Source organism: Pavona decussata, unplaced genomic scaffold (genome assembly GCF_977016875.1).
Source record: "Pavona decussata unplaced genomic scaffold, jaPavDecu1.1 SCAFFOLD_38, whole genome shotgun sequence".
In the NCBI taxonomy this organism is placed as follows: Eukaryota; Metazoa; Cnidaria; class Anthozoa; order Scleractinia; family Agariciidae; genus Pavona; species Pavona decussata.
The window spans coordinates 5694073-5700072 of NW_028145460.1; the positions used below are offsets into that span (position 1 = coordinate 5694073).

The 6000-nt window shown below is 38.4% G+C and overlaps 1 long non-coding RNA gene across 1 annotated transcript in view; it reads left to right on the top strand.

Moving 5' to 3' along the window:
- Window positions 1–5797, top strand: part of LOC146483810 (uncharacterized) — an 8047-nt gene extending 2250 nt beyond the window's left edge. Inside the window, exon 3 of the long non-coding RNA XR_014863842.1 lies at window positions 5627–5797. This is a non-coding gene — a long non-coding RNA (uncharacterized LOC146483810). The remainder of the gene's footprint in view (window positions 1–5626) is intronic.
- Window positions 5798–6000: the final 203 nt, after the last annotated feature.

Here is a 6000-nt window from a genome sequence, read left to right on the forward strand (position 1 = left end):
ATGGAAAATACATTTGATGTTTTGTTGTGTTTATTGAAATGGTACAATGCTGCAGTTATTAAGAGCTTTTGTGGGAAATGTGGAAAAGTCGCGTTGTCTACTTGAGACTTTTTTTTGTGGAAAGGCTTTGCATAGCAACGCTTCTTCTTCTTCGTAAATAGAAAGCAGTCACCCGACTCCTGGAAAATAAACCCACGTGTGCAAATAACCCAGAAGTGTGATTCGCCATCAATTTAATTAAAATCTTTACAACATTTTCCTTCTGCTTTCCGTGGATTTACTTTTGTGCGCATTCAAAGACAAACAAAAGGCTTTCATTAATGTTTGGTCACGAAATTTCACTCCTTGCACATCTCTATTTCTGTACTCAAAATGAATATTACTGTGTTTGGAGCAAGTAATTAATGAAAATTTACAAGCGCTTGCGGGATTTATATTTCATAAACGGCATTTCACGCGAGGTGAAGGCGATTTGAAAATGGTAAATTCTGTTCCACTTCTAGCAGTTTTAAAGTGAAATTTAACTTATTGTCCCGCTGTTCTCCAAAAACTGAAGAGTCTTCACATTTTGTTTGGTTAATTATTGATTATAGGTCATTGTATTCCTATGAATTGGCATGGCGGGAGAAATATTCATTTTGTCAATTTCGCGGCGTGAAACTTTTTACTATTAGCCATGTTCATAAGCAAACTACATCAAGCCGCTCAACTGTTTACCATCTCAAGTACATGCAATCAACGAGATAGCACTAACCACTCTTCTTCTACATGCAATTCAGTAGCCGCAGCACTTCGCTTTCCAATGAAAATTACTAGTGCACATAAATGTTTTTTGCTAACCGCGCAAAACAATTAAATTACACATGTACACGCACTCTGATTCCTTTCGATACGCAAAGGAACGCAAAGGTGGGCGGGTATATCTTTTGGTGGTTTTACATGGTTGGCAATCGACAAAAAAAAGCGTCCAGTTTATTTTCCAAGAACCTCCGTAATATTTTCCCTCGCGTCGTGTTCTTGCCAAATGAAACTGGATACATGTAGTCTACATGTGAACGATTTTGGTTGCCCAGCACGTGACCTAAATCTTACTGTTTTTAGTATGGTAATATTCCTTTGTACGTTCAAACGACGGTTTCCCTCACTCAGCGTTTTATCACATCGAAAGAAGCTTTCAATCTTGTTGAAGTTGCTATTTTGGCTTTATCCAAGTGAACGTAAATATAGAAATACGTCAAGCGTTAATTGTCGCTGTGAATTAGCAAACTGTCAGCCCGAAGGGGGGGGGGGGGGGGTGGGTACTCCAAAAAAAATTGGGTAGGGATATGCGGCCCGCTTCTTAAAACCCTTACCCTATTTATGACTAAAATCTGCGATTTTCCCTACCCTATTTATGACTAAAATCTGCGATTTTTCCTACCCTTTTTATGACCTGACGTAGCTTCTTCTAAAAAAATCGAACCCAGGACTAGAGTGCAAAAATCTATACCCTATTTATTACCAAAATGGTGGCAAAATGGCTAAAAGCGATACCCTATTTATGGCCAAAACAGCCGAAAAACCATACCCTTTGGCGCCGCACATACCTATATAGCCCATATAAGGGAGTACCCCCCCCCCCCCGGGACTGTCAGTGCCAGTTTCCATTTGTTCTGGTGAATAGGCCGAATAGATCTTATGGCTCACACTGGACCCACGGAATTGTCCTGAATCTTTAAAGTTAATTGAACGTTTTCTTTTTTATATTGCGGTCATAGAAATGAAATGTGGTGTTCGGCTGTATGTGAATTCAGTGTTTACGTCCCGATCTTATCGTTTACGTTTGACACCGAAGGGGGATTTATCGCACTGTGGAATTTCCTATTTTTCAGTCAGGTCGTTTCCTCGGATATTTACAGTAAGCTCCTTTAAAGATTTTCATGTTTGCGTTCGATGTTTGCTGAAACGTAAATGCTCTTTTGGCTCGTCACGCAATCTTTCCTCCTCAACGAGAAGAGCCAAAAGCAGAGGGAGATCAATCGAAGTCGAACTTTTGCCCCTTAGTTTCGGTCAATGGAAGGATTTAGCAGACAACACACATATTAGCTTTTCTTTTAAGAATACGTTATTCGTTGAGTTGATTTAACGTCCTTGTTTTTTGTCCCGTAATGGCTGCTGATGGTGAATACATGCACTATACACAGGGTCATGAATAATTTATGATTTTGATTAAATTCCGATTAAATTGATATAATGTAAAGTATATGAAATGATTCATATATTTTAAATTGATATAAAGTTTACATCTGATCGAGCGATTGAAATTCAGCTCACATCACGATATCTTCGCATGTGCGCATTCAAGAGTTAAAATGGCGAGCTTACCGTTTTTGTGGCCACTGCCTCCTATGGAGGCGAAGCCACTATGTCATCGTGTTGAGTGAGTGAGTTATTCGTTGAGTTGATTTAACGTCCTTGTTTTTTGTCCCGTAATGGCGGCTGATGGTGAATACATGCACTATACACAGGGTCATGAATAATTTATGATTTTGATTAAATTCCGATTAAATTGATATAATGTAAAAGTTTACATCTGATCGAGCGATTGAAATTCAGCCCACATCACGATATCTCGTTCATTGCGCATGTGCGCATTCACGAGATAAAATGGCGAGCTTACCGTTTTTGTGGCCACTGCCTCCTATGGAGGCGAAGCCACTATGTCATCGTGTTGAGTGAGTGAGTGTAACAATAGGTTGCCGAACCTCACCCGATTTTGACCCGATGTTCACCTAGAGAGGTTGACGAGATCTCAGTCGGCTTTGTTTGCATTGAGGGTTCTATTCTAATTCAAAATGGCTGGCGCATCTTTCATGTGTGAATTTTCAAGGTGCCAGTTTGTGGTTCTCGGACGAAAACATAGGTTTTCAATACTCGGAACACTCGGTTGCTTAAAGAGAGGAAATCAGTGAGTTCATAGCGAAGAAATTCCTGTTCGAGATTGTGTCAAAGCGAAACATGTACGATCACACATCATCGCAAACAAGATCTGCAAATCATCGCATGAGCTGTAGACTTTCTCGAAAATCCATTTTACAATGCCAGGGGCGTGGCGTGGTTTTTCCGTTTAGGTACGCACGGGAGGGCGTAGTGAAACGAGCGCCGAAGGTGCGAGCCTCTAGGGGGGTGTGGGGGCATGCTCCAAAATTTTTATTTTTAGGGGCTCGGAGATGCTATTTCCCTTTTTTCTGCGGAGAAGTTTCATAAATCAAAGCATGAACAAGCGTTAACTATTCAGTAACTTTATTTTTTATTTGTCAGCCTTTGGTACTACTGATATTTAACAATTATCCTGCGAAATCACGTGGAATATCACCTGATACTTAGCCGACGAGGCCGTAGGCCGAGTTGGCTAAAATCAAGCGATATTCCGCAAGATTGAGCAGGATAATTGTTTTATTATTCAACACATTGATAACAAAGCACAGGTTTGTAGCAGAAAAACTGGAGGCGATATTTATTTATAATATCGAGAGCGTTTGGCATTACAAAATTGAGTACTCGTCTAGCGCGCCAACCGCTCCGGCAAAATTTTCCACAAATTTGTAGCCTCAAAAGCTAAAACCAAACTGTATTTTGAAGCTGCGAAGGGTTTGTTGGTCAGCTGGGCCGAGCTGAACAGACTAGAAAATGATTTTCAACGATTTCTCGGGTGAGTGTTTCTTTGTTTACTACGCAAGCAATTTCACAATCTTTCCTCAGTGTTCTGACAAACGCATCTAGTGCCTTGTTCCTTGCAAGAACTCTGAATCTTTTATGAAACTAAACGGTTTTTTCAAGCGGCTCCGATGCTTCTGAGAATAATTACTTTGTCCTCCGTCGAATCCGTCTATCGTTTTGTCTGCCAGAAAGCTAAAATTTCTCGAGGCACTTCAGTGCAAGCTCGGATTTTCTCAGGTGGTTTTCTACATCTCTTCCAGACGAGTCGAGATCTCTGTTTAACGGTTGCAAGAACCAATCTAAGGAAATACATGTACTGTTTGTAATTTCTGAGCCCTAGGATATGGGACAATCCAAACGTCTAGCGAAAAACATATTATACGTTTTTGCTGAACTGTAATCTACCAGTTCACAAAACAGTAGTAAAAGTTTTTGCACTAACCATTACAATTCTTAACAGCAACCTTGGTTGTCTTTTATGTGTTCAGTATAAAACAGCGTTATTAATAGTTTGGTGATATTGCGAGGTCGTTTATACTTTTTGAAAGCGCTCTGCCATTTTTCTCCCCGACTCAAGAAAACTACGTATGTCGCAAGATATCTGTTGTGTGCGGACGACATATATTAAGTTCAACATGACTATATTATAAACTGTAAATGTGGCTACAGGAAAAGGGCGAGACGTCTCCCTTTACGACGGAAAAATTCGAAAACTAGATTGTCAATATCCACATTCTCGTGCCTGTGTATGTGGAGTATTGCCAAAGAGGACAGTCTCTCCTCACTCAGAGTGCTTCGAAAAGGGGTCATTTCAGTCTCTTCATGTCGCTAAAACTGCGTTCGGCAGCGCAGGTCTCAACCAACTAACTAACTAACTAACTAACTAACTAACTAACTAACTAACTAACTAACTAACTAACTAACTAACTAACTAACTAACTAACTAACTAACTAACTAACTAACTAACTAACTAACTAACTAACTAACTAACTAACTAACTAACTAACTTACTTAATAAATAAATAAATAAATAAATAAATAAATAAATAAATAAATAAATAAATAGATAAATAAATAAAATATTCTTTTTAGATTTTCGAGGTACGAATGTGCGTCCGTGCCTATATAGTCGTTTGAATGTGAATTTTACCGTGCTTTCTGTTACGTTGATAAATTTGCCATATTTCAAATAGCTTTAGCGAAATTTTCCAAAAATGTGCTCCGTTTTATATACAAATGTAGAAACAAGAAATTGTGCTTTTGGACTTGCAGTTCGCGTGCATCGGTCGCCTTCACGTAGCTTTACTCGAGACGAAAATTGAACGAATTTGCTTTTCAGGTCGTCTGAATATTTGTTTTTAATTAAGAAAGCTTATTGTCCTGCGGTCTGTTTGTCATGTGATTATTCACGGGATATCATATGTAAACCATGGGAACTATCTGTCGTTGTGTAAGTAAACAAACCGATATCCTTCAGCACATACTAAATTGGCCCGTATGACATCTCGATCAAATTACGCGGTAGGGTATTCATAATTGTGTGTGATGCGGCAAGTTTTTGATTTTGTGTGTGAATATGTATAAATCTAGCGTCATTATATAACATCTTTTTCTGTTTAATGGCATAAAAATTGTGCTATATCAGTAGCCACATGCACGCAGTCTTAGACTGCCTATTTTTTTAATCGATAGCATTTCTCTCAACAGTTTTTGAAATGTGTTGGGAAGTTTAATGGCAATCATAATCATCATAATCATTTATCTCTCACGCGCTTAATTGTGGTAGAACCTTTTTATTGCAAAAATGACAGCATTAAACAAGCAAATAATAATTTATGAAGGCATTAGCGACAGCAATGCCAACTTTCCTTATCTCTTTTGTAAAATGAGACATACACTCGCTCTATTTTTGTTGTTGTCTTTTAGATCAAATGCGACGAGCATCCAACGTCCCAGGAGTTTTGCCTGTTGCATTTTTAATGCTGGAAAAGATAGAAATACAGGCCAAGCCAGGATGCCTTACATCACCCGCATACACTTGAGTTTAGAGTTGAACAGTGCGTGAAGGGCATAAAAGTATATTGTTTCCTAAGTTTCTGCAGTTGTTGGCGTTTGATTGTTGTATTGATTGATTGTACATGTTGGCAAAGATCATATCATTATGTATTAATAACAATAATAATAATAATAATAATAATAATAATAATAATAATAATAATAATAATAATAATAATAAAGCACATGGTGTTCTTCTTAACAAATGCTTTCCCCTGTATATTAGTTAGGTTCCCACGTAAGGA